At 36.4% G+C, this 17,522-nt stretch overlaps 1 protein-coding gene across 2 annotated transcripts in view; it reads left to right on the forward strand.

Annotated features, from left to right (window-relative positions):
• LOC145284966 (translin-associated factor X-interacting protein 1-like) overlaps positions 1-17,522 on the forward strand; it is a 378,099-nt gene that overhangs the window by 168,066 nt on the left and 192,511 nt on the right. The window lies entirely within an intron of this gene.

A 17,522-nucleotide genomic window follows, 5' to 3' on the forward strand; every position in this document is an offset into this window, starting at 1 on the left:
TAACATTAATATCTCTGAAAACGATACACAAGCAAAGAAATACTGTCGCGCCGCCAAATGGAAAACTTTTCACTAAGTGACCCCCCTCCCCCTAAATTAACCTACCCACTCCCTATTGAATAGATAGCATCTTGGTACCACAAATGCCATTTGACCGTGCGAGGCCAAGGGAAACGACCACCCTGTGTTTTAGTCTCGAGTGTTCAAGAAAAAAAACCAAAGCTAAGTAAAATCCTTAACTGTTTCGCATGAAATTAAAACAAATATTCTTTACATTTCCAGGCATATTGTAACTGATATTTTTCTCCACTTAAGTAGACCATTTCGCAGTTTACAATTCCATCTCAGTTAAGTAAGTCAATGCTATAGTAAAGACAAATTCGGTAAAAAAAAAAAAAGAAAAGAAATTATGCTAATTTATTTAGAGGATATGAAAACTTTATTTAAGTACGATACTTAATATAATCAGCCATCGAAAGGAATTTTTTTTTTTTTTTTTTTTAGACATCAGTGACCCCCCCCCCTTCCTTGTACACTGCCATTTCCTTTCCGGATCCCTGCTCCGAACTTATGCTCTTGATCTATCATCTCATCTTATTCCTTACACAACAATTTATCAGTCTGTACTATTGTCTATAAACTGATATCATCAACAATTAGATAAGCTGTTTTAAATTTCCTCTCTTGACAAAATTGCCAACCGAAATACAAACGGATTTTCCTTTGCGATAGAGGATAGAACTGAAGCAGTATACTTAATATGTACAATACGTGCGTACTAAACTAAACCACCTTGGCTACCTATATACAATCGCCTAGACTGAATCCTCATCAGCTCAAAACTCTCTGTATCCCCAGACTCTTAATTTCTCACATCTTATATCACCAAGACATCCTTCTTAATTGATACAAGAATCCTCTTGAGCAGTTCAACATCCAGTGATCATATATCTAATCCTCATGAAATTGCTTATATCACCCTGAATATTACCTTAAATTTTCATTCTATCCCTAAGCTAAGTAGAACACCTAATAATACTCTAGTCAACTACTTTTGAAATTAGATAAACCCAGTTTCTATATTAGAAGTGCTTCGTCCCTCACCTTGACTACGGACTTGTACAATAAGCCATGAAACTATTGTACCTAAAATTCCTCTCAAAACTTCAAAATACTGCTGCTTGTATACTAAGTACCTCCTATAGATACTTTACCTCCAAGATGACTGCCTTGTCTGTTTTGCATGACAAACCTTATTATTTTTTACTTAAATTCTCTTTCTCCTGATCACTAACAAATCAAAACTGCTCTATTTCCTAAGTTGCCACTAAACCTAATCCGTCTCACGTAACTTAGAGTGGTCCTTGCTCTCAGCCCTTGACCCTAACAAACTCGTAAATCGATACCCATTAACACCTAAAATTTCCTAGGCATGCTCCTGATTATAACTCCTAACCCATAACCAAGCTTCTAAGTAAATACTTACTAGCCATAGTCCTATACATTGACTTAAGTAATCTATAATGAATAGTAACCATTAATATCTCTTTATTAAGAGATAGTATTGCAATAATTATTACACAAACTAAACCGGTACTCATTGAAAAAAAAACTTCCGGATATTAAGAGAAAGGTGTAGTCATTCTCCTTCGTTGTAGTCTAAAGGCAACTTACTCAAATTACTCAAATTGTCTAAAATTCCATGCATTCGTATACAATACTACTTATCCATCCATCTATACTTTAACTATACTTACAGAATATGCATTAACCTATATCTATCAGGTATAACTGTACTCCATATCAAATGTTCTCTTGTATCTATACTGAGCATATCTTATCTTTCAGTCTTACTAAATGTCCGGTTTGGGCACCAAATCAGAATTTCTAATAGCAAGTAGATCATACTCTAACACTTTATCCTAATCCTAAACCTACTAAACCATATCTAACTATACATTCCTAAACCTACTAAACCATGTCTAACCATACATTGCTAAACTTACAAAACTATATCTAACCATACATTAACTCGTCTCTCTCGATACAATACTGTAGCAAATTTAGCTGCTTCCACCGCATGAATTTTTACCTATACCCTCTCCCAGTAAAAATGAAAATGGAAAGCATAATAATGCCCTTTTTTTAACCACGCTTGAGGAGTGAAAATTTTCTGTAGAAGCTAACCTAAATGCCCGATTTTTCCAGGAGATATTAACCTAAATAACCAATAAATATTAACTACCCATGCGGGGTCGCAGAAATACCTGGATTAGGACCCAGGCGCGGGGCGAACCTCCTCGGAGCTGATGGACCCGTAGGCCTTCCCAGGCCATTCGTCTAGGAGAAGGAAAACTCTGAAACTAAACCTAGGGGAGGGAGGCCTCTTCAGTCCTGGACGACAACCTTCCTAGAGCTGGTGACTCAAACAAATCACCGGTTGGCAAACCTAAACTGCTTAAGGAGGAGATAGACTCTGTCTATCGCCCGGCTTTCATACTCCTTCTTTGCCTATTGGCCAGGCGTAGAGGTACTATCAACAAGGACTCGTCTGAATCACCCAGTGGTTGACCTTGTTTCCTGACTAGGGCAATGAACGCCGCTTTTCCCCACTCCCGCCACATCCCATCCCCCTAAACTGGACACAGTGGGGTGCTTCAGTGCCATATATGTCGGTGCAGTTGGACTGGGCTGGCTTTGCCTAATGGATTGAGGGTACCGGATTGACAGTTCCTGGCTGCTGTTTCCGACTGATAGTACAGGAGCCCTAACTCTTTGGTAGCGCTTAGAGCGGCTGCTCCATCAACAGTTGTAAAATATCGGGATGTTTGTAGTGCCATGTCGCGCATGGAAAGGGACCCTGCACTCATCCCCGGTGGGCTTTCCTGAGGCCACAATCCTGTGGGTGAGTGCAGCTGATGGTCTACTTGTATTGCATGTCTGGTATTCTGCACAACTACTTGTCCAGCACCCCCTCACTCATCCATCCTAACTGAAACTTTTAAATAAAATAAAATGAAATGACAGCTCAAGCAAAAGTTACGTTTAAACCAGGACCAAACTCAAAGAAAACCAACCTGCCTCCTCCCTTGAGGCTTGCATTTACTAATATCCGCGGGCTTAGAACTAACTTAGATGATGTTGAGTCATTTCTCCTTGTAAACACCCCGGATATCTTAGCATTAAGTGAAACTTACCTTCACTCCTCTATTCCCTCTAACCACTTTAACATGCCTGGTTATCTCCCACTCTACCGTAAGGACTCGGACAGACATATGCATGGACTTGGAGTCTATATTCGAAACACCCTCCCCCTAACTAGAGAAATAAAACTAGAATCAGACGACCAGGCCTTTATGTGCTTCAGACTAAATATGCAACACAATATTAGCTACTTGTATTTTCTCTACCGCTCTCCCTCAAACCAAGACTGTACCCTAATAAACAAAGTCTCAGACAGCATAGATATAGCACTCTCCCTCGATACTAGCACACAAATACATGTATTTGGTGACTTCAATGTCCACCACAGTAACTGGCTAGGATTCTCAAATCACACAGACGTAGCTGGTAGCGCAACTCATAGCTTTTCTATATCTCATTCCCTATCTCAGTTGGTTACATTTCCGACACGTTTCCCAGACCAGCACGATCAAAATGCCTCACTTCTAGATCTCTTTCTGACAACGGTTCCCAATGACTGTACAACAAATGCCCACAGCCCACTCGGGAATGCTGATCACGCTGTGATAATGGTAGAAATCACCCTAAATTCTCGCCCTAAAACTGAAGACCCACTTCTCAAAACAACGAGGTATTACAAAAAGGCTGATTGGGAAGCCATCAGGGAGCTCATCAGAGATGCCCCATGGCAAAATATCTTTACTCTTCCAGCGGAACAGTGTGCAAATGAGACAACTGAATGGTTCAAAACTGCTATTGAAGCACATGTTCCCGCACGGAAATACTATAGCAAGCCCCACTCTCCCCAATGGTTTACTTCTGCTTGTGCAACTGCCATTTGTCAAAGGCAGCATGCGTTCCGCAGATTCAACCGACATAAGTCCAGCTCAAATAAACAGAAGTTTATAGAAGCTAGAAATAATTGTAAGAGAGTGATAGACACAGCTAAGACAGATTACTCTGAAACCACCAGAAAGCGCATCGAAGCACAGAAATTAGGAACCCGGGATTTTTGGAAAATCTACAACAGCGTAGTTAATAATGGACAGTCAATTATTCCCCCACTAACAAACAATCATGAGGTTGCTTGCACGGCAACTGACAAGGCTAATCTGCTTGCCAGTCAGTTTGCCTCAAACTCCACACTGAACTCGGTACACCACTCACTCCCTGATTTTCCTCTGCGAACAGACGCCACACTTGACGATTTGAAAATCACCCCTTCTCAGGTACATGCTATTATAAAAAACCTAGACACCTCAAAAGCATGTGGACCAGATCTCATCCTGGCTGTGCTATTAAAAAAAATACTCTGCCGAGGTTGCTCCAGTTCTGTCCAAACTTTACAATAAATGCCTTAACGAATCTTGTTTTCCTGACTGCTGGAAAACCGCCTCTGTGGTACCAGTCTTCAAGAATTCTGGTGAAAGAACTGACCCACTAAATTATCGCCCCATTAGCCTCCTCCCGCTTTTCGCCAAAATATTTGAGTCCTTAGTTAATCAAGTCCTAGTCCAGCACCTAACAGCTGCTAAACTCCTGACTGACAAACAATATGGATTCAGGCAAGCCCGTTCAACAGCAGATATCTTAACTGTAGTTTCTGAACGTATATACCGTTCATTGGATAAAACAGGGGAGGGTAGAGCGGTAGCCCTTGATATATCTAAGGCTTTTGACAGGGTATGGCACGATGGTCTTCAAGGAAAATTAGATCATATGGAATCACTGGAAGAATTCATAATGTAATTAAATCCTTCTTAAGTAATAGAAAAATCAAAGTTGTCCTTGACGGACATACATCCAAACAATATGACATAAATGCGGGAGTACCTCAGGGGTCTATCCTTGGACCTCTATTATTCTTGATATTCATAAACGACCTCCCTGATAATATTGTTTCGGAGATGGGTATATTTGCCGATGACACCACTCTCTATAACAGATATGAGGGGAAAACAAATGAACACATATCCAAGGCAATGGCAGAAACACTAGAGGACGACCTCCAATCCGTAGTGGAATGGGGACAAAAATGGTTGATCACATTCAATGCTGCTAAGACTAAGCTTGTTTCCTTCAATAACTACAAGAAACCTTCTCTACCACCAATAGCAATGGCCAAGAACACATTGCCTGAAAGTACTTATTTTAAACTCCTCGGCCTAATGTTTACAGGGAATATGAACTGGAATAGATACATTGAGAGCATTGCCAAGGCTGCTCCAAGGAAGGTGGGCTCCCTCTACCGTGCTAGAAAACTACTTACGCCTGCCAGTATCCTATACCTCTATAAGGTAACCATTCGCCCATGTATGGAGTACTGTTGTCACATCTGGGCTGGTGCATCTGCTTCTTGTCTCTCGCTCCTGGACAGGGTTCAAAAAAGAGTCGCCAACCTGATAGGTCCTGAACTGTCATCTAGGCTTCAACCTCTGTCCCATCGACGAGATGTTGCATCCCTCTGCCTGTTCTACAAATACTTTAATGGTGAATGCTCTGACGAACTGCAAACACTTGTACCTCCCCGACGTAACTACCCCCGACAAACCCGACAAGCTACTAAGTCTCATCCCTTTACAGTAGAGATCCCTAGGTGCAAGAAAGCCTTTTACTTCAATAGTTTCTTCCCCAGAACTGCGGGTCTTTGGAACTCCCTTCCGGGATTCTGCTTTCCCAACTGCAATGACATGCAGAAGTTTAAGTGTAATGTTAACAAACATCTTTCTACTCTTCTCCCCTCATAATGACCCCGCTAATTAATTCCCTAATAGTAGCCCCCTGCTTCAAAGTGGCACTGTGCCTTGTTTGGGGTAAAAATTGAATTAAAAAAAAAAAAAAAAAAAAAATCAAAACTGGCATTGGACCAACTCTTTCCATAGATGAGTTCTTAATTAAAAGATACTCTAACTTAACATAAAAGTCTGACCCCCGAGATCGCCATGGGTATGGAATATGTGCCTACATTAAAGATGGCTTTCCATGTTGTAGGGACATCTCCAAAAAAGACCCTAAATTACCATATATTGGCTTCCAGATTGGACTTTCCCTATATCACCCCCACAACAGTGGAGTTACTATCTTTAAGAGCATATCTGAGAAAATTGACCACATCCTGTCCGCTTATCCTTCAGCTAACATTCACATCTGTGGAGACTTCAATGTTCACAATGTGGAATGGTTAGCCAACTCAAACAAGACAGATAATGAGGGGAGGTTCTGTCACGATTTCTCCATTGCTTATGACCTAACTCAGATTGTTCACGAACCCACCCTTGTGCCCGACACTGGTGGTCAGTATGCAAGTCTCCTAGACTTTTTTCTCACAACTTACAATGAGCTATGTTCATTTTCTGTTCTGTCTCCTTTCTAGATCAATTGCTCTTGACATATCAAAGGCCTTTGATAGGGTATGGCATAAAAGTTCACTCCACAAGATCTCCAGCCACGATATAACTGGAAATGTCTTTTCAATTATCAAATCATTTCTCTCTGATAGGTTAATAAGATCCTAAGGTCATTTGTAAACATGCTGACGACACTACCATCAATGGCAGCACATCAAAGGCTGTAAATGACCAAGTTCTCTTTGATTCTCTCTCCTCTGATCTTGAGCATATGGTATAATGGGGAAAGAGATGGCTGGTTAATTTTTATGCATCTAAAACCAAGCTTCTATCTTTACATCATCAACACTCTGATCTCCATCTGTCATTAATTGAAATGAATGCCTCTCGTCTTGGAGAGGCTCCATGTTTTGACAAGCTTCTGGGTCTGACCTTCAGTCTTGGTCTGAAATAGAACATACATCAGGTCTGTTGCTAAGGTCACTGGAAAAATGGTGGGGTTGTTCTACCGCACCAGTAGATATCTCTATTTATATAAGAGCCAAGTACATCCAAGGATAGAGTACTGTTGTCACATCTAGGCAGGAGCTGCTAGGAGTATTTAACCTGCCTTGACAAAGTTCAAAATAGACTTTATGGCCTAGTGGGAGATACCCTTTTATCTTTCCTTCAACCTCTTTCCCACAGAAAGACGTTGCGAGCCTGTCTCTGCTTTACCATTATTTTCATGGCAAGTGCTCGTCTGAGCTCCAGTCTATGGTCCTCACCCACCAAACTTTCATGAAAAACACACGTCTAGCTGAAACCACTATCAATAATTTCCCCAACTCTTTATCTGTACCTAAATCTAAACATAAATTCCATGAACAAAGCTTCTTTCTTAGAACTGCACTCCTGTAAGGTAGCATAATGTGGCCCTCACTTGAAACCACATCAAAGACTATAACCATGGCTGGAAACTTTGTTTTCTTCACCCTGGGCATGTCCCTCTTATCCGGGTTTGCATTTTGAGGGTACTGGCAATGGTCCTGTTGTCATACCTTTAATCGGTAGAGAGCATAAGTTGTACAGCAGTGCATTTCTGATCTCACTCATTGGACATTGTTCCATTTTCAGACATGATAGAAAGCTCTTATCGCTCTTGGGGTTTGTACCCAACTGGCCAGCTAGTAGATGGCCTGCAACTAAAAAAGAAAACCAGTTTTCATCAAACAGAAATGGAATCATATCGTTTTTTTCTAGAGTAACAATTTTATCATTTCACCCTGTAGAGGTGTAGGATATTGGTAGATATGAGAAGTTTTCTAGCATAGTAAAGGAAGCCCACTTTTATTGCAATAATCTTGGCAATGCATTTTATGTATTTGTTCCAATTCATGTTGTCAGGGAATGTTAGGCCTAATAGTTGGAGTGCTCGACTGTCATGTAGGTTGCTATTAATCATGCCAATCGGTTGTTGAAAATCTTTATCATAATTGTTATAGAAGAGCTTTGCGTTAGTAACATTAAATGTTATAATTCATTTATATCCTCATTTAATGACAAATTGGAAGTCCTTTTCTAATGATGTCACCTTTGCTTGGATGTGTGTACATTGTCATGACGATTGTCACATGATGAGAATAGGTTGTAGTGTTATGAGTAAAAAAATCCTATTTTTGATGCAATTTCATTGAGGAGGTTGTTTCCGAAAATCATGGGTCATAATGGTCAAAGTATTGACCCCTGGGTAACATCCACACTAATTCCATGTTGTTTGGATGAATGGCAATCCAGGACAACCTGGATCTCCCCTTTGGTAAGAACGATCTAATTATATTAAATATTCGTCCAATAATACCATGCAAATTAATTCTCATGAGAAGGACTGTACACCAGATCTTGTTAAAGGCTTGGGATATATCAAGCTGGACCATCCCAGTTTTACTTGTCTTGTCCATTGTATAGCATATGCGTTACTAGATGAGCATTAAAATATCTATATTAAAAAATTCTTTCCTAAATCCATACAGAAAAAGTTTAGAATTAACGAAGTGCTCAACTCTCATTAATGATTCAAATATTTTAGTGAAGATGAAGAGGAAATTGATGAAGTGATAATTTTAAGGGTTAGTTCTTGCTGTTTCTGCATTTTTTCCACAAAGTTGACTCAGGCTCGCTCGGCAGCTGACGGAAATAACTGGAAATTGTTAGCTGCGCGTTCCTCAATTTTTAATGAACACGCTATTTGGTTTTAGCTAATATGAATTTATGCAGGCGGTCTTATGAATTGGAAGAAATAAAAAAAACTTAATTTTTATCATGCAAGTTACGGTTGGGGTTGGGTAAGATACATATTTTAATTTTATTTATTGTATTTCAATGTTTTTCTTGTTTTTCATTATAATGTTTTTTTGTTTTTTTTACAAAGGCATCACCACATTATCAAGGCCCAGAGGCCACTCAAGGATAGGGGTTAAAGAGTGTACAGTAGAAATTGGTCAATATAGTAATCATTTGTAATGAAAATTTGGTAAATTTGATAACTTATATGGAACGGCTCATCAAGAACTTATTTACTTTAGATTTGAACACAACCATATTGTAGTCAGCCGGAAAGCAGGAAAACGGAAGACAATTCCTCAGGCGTGCAGTTCTAAGAAAGAAGCTTTGTTCATGGAATCTACGTTTAGGTTTAGGCACAGATAAAGAGTGGGGGAAATTATTGATAGTGTTTACAGCTAGACGAGTGTTTCTTGTGAAAATTTTGCGAGGGGGGACCATAGATTGAAGCTCAGTTGAACACTTTCCATGAAAATAACGATACATCAGAGACAAACTCGCAACATCTCTTCTGTGAGATAGAGGTTGCAAGGAGGAGAAAAGGACATCTCCTACGAGGCTACAAAGTCTATTTTGAACTCTATCAAGGCAGGACAAGTCCTTTCTAGCAGCTTCTGCCCAGATGTGGCAACAGTATTCCATCCTTGGACATACCTGGCTCTTATATAGATAGAGAATAGCATCAGCAGTGAGATATCTACCGGATCGATAGAAAGATCCCACCATTTTTCCAGCGGCCTTGGCAACAGATTTGATATACGTGTTCCATTTAAGATCAGGAGTAATGGTCAAGCCCAGAAGCTTGTCAAAACTTGAGGCCTCCTGAAGACGAGAGCCATTCATTTCAATTGATGACAAATGTGGATTAGAATGTTGATGATGTAAAGAGAGAAACTTGGTTTTAGATGCATTAAAAGTAACCAGCCACTCCTTTCCCCATTGTACTACGTGCTCAAGATCAGAGGAGAGAGAATTGGAGAGAACTTGGTCGTTTACTGTCTTAGATGTGGAACCATAAATGGTAGTGTCGTCAGCATAAATGTCTACAAATGATGTAAAGATATGATTTGGAAGATCATTAATGTAGATCAGGAAAAGAGTTGGGCCCAGGATGGATCCCTGAGGGATACCGGCATTAATACTGTGAGCTTCTGATTTTTGCCCCTCAACTACTACTCTTATGAACCTATCAGAAAGAAATGATTTAATAATTAAGAAGACTTTTCCAGCTATACCATAGCTAGCGATCTTATGAAGTAAACCTTTATGCCATACCCTATCAAAGGCTTTAGATATGTCAAGAGCAATTGCCCTAGAAAGATTGCCACCGTCGAGAGATTTGCTAATCCTATGCGATATAACTGTAAGGACATCTGCTGTAGATCTAGCAGAACGGAAACCATATTGAGTGTCACTAAGAAGGTTATTTTTGTTGAGATGGTTGATTACTTCTGTATTTAACACAGATTCTAGCAACTTACTCATGACGCACAGGAGACTTATTGGCCTGTACTGAGAGGGGGATGAGCGATCACCTGAATTCTTAAATACAGGGCATACTGATGAGATTTTCCAGGGAGATGGGAAACTATTCTCCTTAAGACAACGTTTAAACAGTTTTGTAAGTATGGGCGCTAGTTCAGGTTGAAGTTTTTTGAGTACTATAATTGGAATACCGTCAGGGCCAGTTTCTTTACTCGAATCAAGGTTTTTGATTAGCTTGGCAACATCACGTACAGATATACATATATCACATAGCGTGTTTTCTGATACAGGAGGAAATATTGGGGGTTGGCGGTCTTGGTCGCAAAGGGTAGAATTAGCTGCAAAGTTCTTGACAAAGAGTTTGGCTTTGTCTGATGCTGACGAGATTACCTCAGGTCCATTGATAATAGTTGGGATGGAGCACACGCTTCTGTTCAGGATTCTGTTTGCTATTTGCCAAAACTGGTGGGAACCAAGCCGCTGCTCAGCTACTTTGGACTTAACAGATTGAGCATACAACTCTCTTGCAGTTTAATGTTTTGTGATAGGCTGCTCCCGGTTATTCCCATCAGTGGCTGAACACACCTGAGAAATTTTGTGGAAACCACTGTCGGTAAATGCAGAAGTACAAAGTCCTTCCATCAAAGTTCTTAAATGCTGATACTACTGAGTCACTTTCCTAATTATCAAGGAAATAAAACTTGATAATAAATTTTTTGTAGAGATTGGAAAGGACAGGGCTAGCTCAGCAGAGCATTTCATTATTAATGTGTAGCAGATATAATATCAGGTTCACATGCTTTGGAGATGTCAAGGTTTTTTTATTATATGTTTTGTTATTTTTCATTACGAAATACTTCTTTATATCCGGATCTTTTTTATACACAGGATCTCAAATGTTCAATCTAAACTTGAAAAATACATTCCATTTATTTCTTATTTTCCTCTAAAATAAAATTATTGTCAAACACTTGCGTATCTCTTTCCAAAAAAGAAAGCCAAATATTTATTTTATTAATCAAATATTAGAGTGTATACTTATTTTTTACACAAAAGTATATTTTTAATTTAACTTTTCTCAGAAAAAAAACTTATCTTTATGATTCATCTGTTGTTTTCCTCTATTATGCTTACATCATCAGTTCACATTGGCCAAAAGCAAAACTAGAAAAGACATTTAAGATAATGTAATTATAATGTGTTGCTTTGCACAAACAAATCACATTGAGATTTCTGTTGAAGATTGCTTTCAAGATGTATTAGCAATGTATCCATCTAATTTACTTCAAACTGATTTCAATATATATTCCTTTCAGTAAATATTCTTAACGCATCTAATATATATATATATATATATATATATATATATATATATATGTATATATATATTATTAATTTTTATTTATTTATCAAACATTTGAATGTTTTAATTCAAATATCTATTAAATTTTTTTTATGTGAACAAATGTTATCCATGAACATGCATGTTTCTAGGTATCACCTATCATCAGCAGGATCGAAATCGTCACTGCTCGATAAGTAGCCTGGTGTTTTACCAATAGACCACGGGACCTTATCACTTTTCTGTGCACGATTTTTATTGCTTTTAAATGCAAGATTGTTGATTGATTGATTTTATTTTAGCGATTCTTTGGTATTTTTTTTGCTCCCTTGGCACTTTTGACAAAAAGAAAAATAAATAAATGAACTATCTATCTATCTATCTATCTATCTATATATATATATATATATATATATATACATATACGTACACACACACACACACACACACACACACACACACACAGATACCTACATGGACAAGAGTAGACCAGTAGCTCTCCTTTTTGCTCACCACCCGCCTTAAGGGTCCCATTGATCAACAAATATCATCTTTACTAGGATTATATATGACATTCTTATGGAGTGGTTTGGTAGGCTATCGCACATACTTTCACGTGTTGTATGATGAAAAAACTATATATGTAAAATATATGTTTATGGGAAAATTTGCTTTTTCAATTATGTTTCACTCTTCATTCATGCCAATCCTTTTACTTATAAAAAACTCGACGTGTGTTAAATGGAATCACAGAGCATATATAAATAAATGACAAAACAGCTATATTCCAAATTCCAAGATGGTATTTATCTTAACATGTTGAAAGAAATAAATGGGATGATGAATAACATCTTAGAATTTGAAATATAACTGTTTTGTCGTCTATTTATATTTTATATTTATACTAGCAAAAGTACCCGTCGTTGACTGGGTTCAAAAACAGTCTACAGAAAATTAACTCTGATTTATGAAAGTATGATAGGTTATGAAAAGGAAGGGTTGTAAAGTGATAGTTTCGAATTTGGAGGTATCAAATCCAAAGCAAAATATGATGAAAGTAAAAATAAAATAGATAAACCCCATAGTTTATTATACCATACCTGTTCACATTGAAACACTTATCACAATATTCTGTGGATCTATATTAAAAAACCTTGTTAAACTTTGTGACATATTTTCATTCTATGGAGGTCAGGCACGAACGAACACCCAATAATTTTATTATACCATATTTCTTCAAACTGAAACATAATTATCAAAGTATACTTATGCAGATAGAGATGAAAAGTCTTTATTAAAGTTTGTGCCTATTTCCATTCTATGGAGGCCAGGCGCGAACGCAGACCCCACAATTTTATTATACCATCCCTATTTAAGTTAAAACATACTTATCAAAGTATTATTATGTACATCTATATCAAAAAACACTTGTAAACGTTTTTTTTTTTAATTTTAAAATTTTTTATTTCCATACTTTGTGGACAAGGCATGAACGCAGACCCCACAATTTTAATGAACCACCGTTCCACCAGATCAACCCTACCCATTCCTGTGTCTCAATAAACCTTCTATCATTATATGTAATCAGTTTTTTAAAATAGTCAACCATATAAGAGCCTGTTCGTGACCATACACACACACACACACACACACATTCAGCTTTATATTATAGATTTATAGTTTATATTTATATTCATATTTTTTGTTTATGTATTTGCATGTAAATGCGTACAATAATAAAAATATAACTGTTTTGTCATCTATTTATATTTTAAATTCATATTTATATTTTTTGTATGCATTTTCATGTAAATGTATAAAATAATAAAAATATAACTGTTTTGTCATCTATTTATATTTTAAATTCATATTTATATTTTTTATATGCATTTTCATGTAAATGTATAAGATAATAAAAATATAACTGTTTTGTCATCTATTTATATTTTAAATTCATATTTATATTTTTTATATGTATTTTCATGTAAATGTATATTTATATTTTTTATTCATATTTATATTGTTTTTGTATATGTATTTGCATGTAAATGTATACAATAATAAAAAAGAGCGTTTTGTATTTGTTTTAAAATAGAGCTGAAGTTGAAAACGACGTTTTTGTTCTTTTTTCAAACGAAAAATAATTATTGGCTTACAGAGGATTTTACAGCTTCTCTCCTCAAATTGCTTTATATCTTTTGGACATCTGTTCTCTTTTGGAATAAATATTGTCCTTGAATTCAAGATATTAGGCAGTTAAATACACATTTAAAAAAAAAATCTTTGTTTACAGTTTAATTTTTCTTCTATATGTATATATGTATTGTGTGCGTGTGTGTTTTTGTGTATTTATATAGATTTAAAACTGGCATAGCATCTTCTCATTAGCTATACTATGCAATAGAATCTTCAAAATTTGAAAGAATATATAATTATTTTCACAAATAAAAAAAATTATAAATTAAATATTTCTGCTGACTCAGATTTTCTTCAATGAATTATAGACATTGTTTTTGTTTCTTCATTGTCAAGCAATAAAAACAAATGTTGGTACTAAATGGAGACAACTATTAATATTCTGGGGTTTTTTTTTCTGTGTATACGGACAACACTGGTGCGTGTGTAGAAGCAACATATCCAATATTTCTATATTTGAAAGCACTATAAATTCGAAAATATAAGAAATCAGTGGTGTTGTATATGAAGGTGGAGGAAATTAGGCATTGGATAAACAATAACATAGTTTTATGGTTGTAAACAAAAAGTGGCTGGTGCTTAACTGTAACATTTGTTACAAACATTTTTGCAGAAAATAATTTTCTTTTTTAAGTCATGTAAATGATATATTTTTTAATTATTAATCAGCCGAAAAAAGGCATATTTCCACTGAAGCATTAAAGGGCTACTGTATAGGGGCCAGATATTGTGTAACATATTGTATATACATGCACGGGGAAATATCAGCAGCAGCAAAGGATGGGTGGTTGTGAAGAGATTAACAGCAGCAGCAGTAGCCGAAAAGCACGGATATGCAAATTAGGAAGTATGCACAAGAAGAAAAAGGAAAAAAAAGGAGGAAAAATGCACCACATGGTCTGAAGAAACAAGGTGGATGTCAAAGAAAATGAATACGTAAAGTGGAGGTGAGAATGGGCCAACTGTAACCGACGTACAGTCAGAGGAAAGAGAACAGTCCTCAAGGCTAAATGGACATGTGGCAGCTAAGAGACTTTTCAGTGGTGTTGAAATGCTAAAGTAACGTGCAATAAAAAGTTTTGTTAAAAAAGAAAAAATATGCTAACCCAGATTTTTATTTCTTTCTTTCATTTGTTTGTAAGTGCAACGGTAGTAAGGCAGGAACACGGTTATTTATATTACATTTAAATTTTAACATATTGTCACGGTCAAGGAAATAAAGAGCATGAAAGGATTTCCTTCCAGAGTAGAAAATCTTCCGGTATCTGCAGATTTTGAAAATACATGGCTAGCTTTCTTTTTTGCCGCTCTATTCTTCAGCATGTTTATACATTTTATAATTTTTCAGTATGTGATATGATAAACAATAAAAACAGGTTCATTCGCAAAAACAAACATACTGGAAAAATACAGGGATGGAGAGAGTTTACATCATCCTTTTTATATAATACTAGCACAACCCATGTCCCGGCATTGCCCAAGTGGAGTACAAAAGAATGAGTTAACTATAAACGAACATCTGCAAAATATTTTTTGTAAAAAATATGCTTTTGCTCACAAGAAAATTTAGTGCAGAAACCAGGTTAGCGTTAGGTTAGAGTTGAGTTAGTGTTAGTTTATGGTGAATAAAAAAGATCCGGTTTTGCAAAGCAATAATGATTGATAAATGATGGCTTTGGAAATGGGATAACGCAAATAAGGTATTATTATCGCTGCATCGAGAACATACTATTTTTAGTTGCATTAATTTTTGTAAATTCAAATCAGAAGGTATCGAATGAAAAAGAAGTGTAGTTAACTGTTAATAATCATTGCATTATAAAAATCAGAAATCCCCCCCGCCGTTAATATTAAAACTTAAAAGAAATAACTGGTTCACTCTTGCCCAATTTTCCCGTTCCAACATTGAGAAAGCATTTGTTTAATGATTCATAAATAATAGCTTCAAAATTTATGATGACAACAGAAAAGAAAAACAGCTTTATTCAAATTTGCAATGATACTTAATTCCAAATAAATATGTGTAAGTTTAGTCATAATTGCAATAATTATCACAAAAAAAGACAAAAGTTTGTGTTTATAATACGTTATTTGGCTAAGCAAAAGAAAAATATGCCACTGAAAGCCGTAATTATACAGATAGCAGTATTTATAGTATTATTTTTTTCATGATTTATAATTTTACATATTTTCATAAAAGAAAGCAAACATTATTCATAAGTCCGGGTTCCTGCTTTCCCAATATGCAGAAGTTCAAGAGTAATGTGAACAGACATCTCACTGCTCAACTCCCTACATAGTATCCCTGAAACTTATGTCCCCGATAGTAGGCCCCTATATCAACGTGGTACTGTGCCTTGTTTGGGGCAAAAATGGAATGACAAGAGAGAAAAAAAAAACACACTTAAAAAAAATCCTAGTTATATGGATGACAATGCTTGCAATATATTCGTTTTATGCTATCTAATGTGATACATTTGCACAAAATTCAGCTATGAGAAAAAACACAGTGTCAAAAATCATGCACGAGTGAAACTTCTTTCAGTATTATCGTGTGTTATAAATCCATAAATAAATATTGTGTAAATAAATGAACAGTTATATTTAGCATTCATCCAATAATACTATATGATTTAATTCTCATTAGGAGCCTCTTTATGCCAGATTTTGTCCAAAGTTTTGGATGTATGAAGGTCTATGGCTCTGTCTTCCTCCTCCTTATCTCGTGCATAGTATATGCAATTGAGAGATGACTGTTAAAATATCTGCAGTTGAACGGTATTGCCTGAATCCATAGTGTGAGTCAGAGAGAAGATTAACTTTTGCTTAGTGCTGGACAAGTACTTGATTGATTAATGACTCAAAGATTTTACTGACGTTGATTGGGTCAGTTCTTTCATCACTGATACCACAGAGGCTATTTTCCAGCTATTAGGGAAGCGATATTCATCAAGGCATTTCTTGTAGAGTTTAGAAAGTATGACGGCTAGCATAGCTGAGCATTTCTTTATCCGTATAGCAGGAGTGAGATCAGACCCACATGCCTTTGAGATGGCTAAGGTTTTTAGGATATTGGTGACATGAGGAGGAGTGTATTTTCAGATCATCAAGTGTGGCTTTAATCTGCATAAGGACATTTTGGAGAGAGTTTTTGCTGGGTTTAAGGTGGAGTTGGAAACAAATCGCCCACAAGCAATTCAGTTTTCCCGGTTGCCATTCAAGTAACCTCCTGGTTGTAAGATAGTGGACAAATTACTAATTGTCCTTTATTTACTACACTATTATAAATTTTCCAAAAATCAAAAGTTCCTATTTTCTGTGACTCTTCATATTTCTGGTTATTTCGGCATACCTTCTGGCCATGCGTAGGTTAGTTAGGAAATCAATTTCTCAAATTTGTCCAACATCTGCAAGCATATAAAACAGACGTTAAACTGGTTGTGGTGATGATGATGATGACGGATGAAGTTAGTGATAGATTCAAAATGCATTTGTGAATAAGAAAATAATAACTAGAAATAATGCTAATTAAATTTTACTGTGATTAATGTTCCCTTTAAATCAATATCCCTTTGTAATTGATGTGTCCTCTTAATTTATTTGTCCTTTTAACTTTTATTGTTGTGCTTCCTTAATTCATGTGTTTA

The sequence above is a fragment of the Euprymna scolopes genome, chromosome 9, assembly GCF_053919585.1.
Source record: "Euprymna scolopes isolate OS-2025 chromosome 9, ASM5391958v1, whole genome shotgun sequence".
NCBI lineage: Eukaryota > Metazoa > Mollusca > Cephalopoda > Sepiida > Sepiolidae > Euprymna > Euprymna scolopes.